This window comes from Opisthorchis viverrini (genome assembly GCF_000715545.1).
Source record: "Opisthorchis viverrini unplaced genomic scaffold opera_v5_21, whole genome shotgun sequence".
NCBI classification, from domain to species: Eukaryota; Metazoa; Platyhelminthes; class Trematoda; order Opisthorchiida; family Opisthorchiidae; genus Opisthorchis; species Opisthorchis viverrini.
Genome location: NW_008751677.1, coordinates 848,905 through 850,452, shown reverse-complemented (window position 1 = coordinate 850,452; position 1,548 = coordinate 848,905).

The window sequence follows — 1,548 nt, the reverse complement described above, 5'->3', positions numbered from 1 at the left end:
TCCGTGGACTACGAAACGCGTCTCGCGATGCTTGATCTCTTTCCCCTGGAGTACCGTCGCCTCCGAGGGGACCTAATTATTGCTTACGCCCTGTGTGAACAAAGCTTGGCAAACAGGATTTACCGTTGACCCAGCAAACACACGGCGGGGACATAGTAAGAAAATTTTCAAGCTCAGGTCACACATTCATTAGACAAAAGTTTTTCTCATTTCGGGTGGTATCTGCGTGGAATGACCTTCCTCCGACGGTTGTACACGCTCCTTCTCGAACACAATTTAAAGCACTATTAGACATTTATTTATGCGAATCCTCGCGCTGGCGAGCATACTGCGCCGCGCTGAGAACATTAAGAGCGGTGCTACACCCTTTTATCACTTGTGCCTTTCAGGTGAACGACAGCCACTGACCGACAAGAACAAAACCGACCCGGGAAACTTGGGCAAAAGCGTCGATCCTGTGTATCAATTCGTGAATCCGTGAATCAGCGCGGGCAGCATGCTTGCCAGCGCGAGGATTCGCAGAAGTGTCTAATAGTCTTTGGATTGGGTTCAGGAAAGAGTGTGGACAACCGTCGGAGGAAGGTTATTCCACGTAGCCACTACCCGAAATGATTTTGCCCAATGAACGTGTGCGCTATGAGCATGAGAATCTTTTTACAATGTTCCCGACTGGTTCATTGTGAATCAAGCATGGACGCAGGTGTATGCTGATTCACGTGAAAAATTCGACAGAGCGGGATCAGTCGATTAGGTTGGTACTGGTGAAATTCACAGGACGCGTTCAAATCGCGGTGGGCTATTTGAATGCCGCGGAAGTGTATTTTGCCCGCTGTACGTTTCCGCAATAATCTTCATTCTGCTCAAGGCATATCGTTACTTTCACAAGACATTAGTGCCTGTGGTGTTTTGTACCTTTATTTTACTTCCATTATGACACTACGTATTTCATCAATTGCATAATCGTTTTTTGTTTGAATACGAAAAACTACAAAAAACGCGTACTTGTACAATTTCACATAATACAAGCGTGGTCACTTGCTTCGCCTCTCTCTTCTGATTTTGCTCGCGCTTGCAGCGGTCATTCGCGAGTCTCATGCACTAACTCTGGTATCAAGACATTTCAGACATCTTCGAAATCTATTATATGTGGGAACTGTTCAGAATAAGACCTCTGGACAAACATAATTGGATTATTGTTTATTCATTGACCTGGGCCAACGAGGAGCTATTTTGAAGAGAACAATTGTTAGTGAGTCTGTTTCATCTGACATCTTTATTTTTGTATACCCAACCTAGCGTTATTATTTTTATTTCTTTGCCACACACTCCTGGTAAACTAACTTACTGGGTAAGCCAGACCATACGTACCGTTTGCAGATTGATTCTTTTCTGGTGGACCGCATTAACTCCAGTGTCATAACGGCAAGGAAAGATTATTCGCGTTCGTAAGATGTCTACAAACCGGCACAAGGTGACAGCCATAATCCAGTGATATGTTGAATAACGGAAAGGCCCCAGTTAGCACGCGTCCGCTCCTGGGTGCAGAAC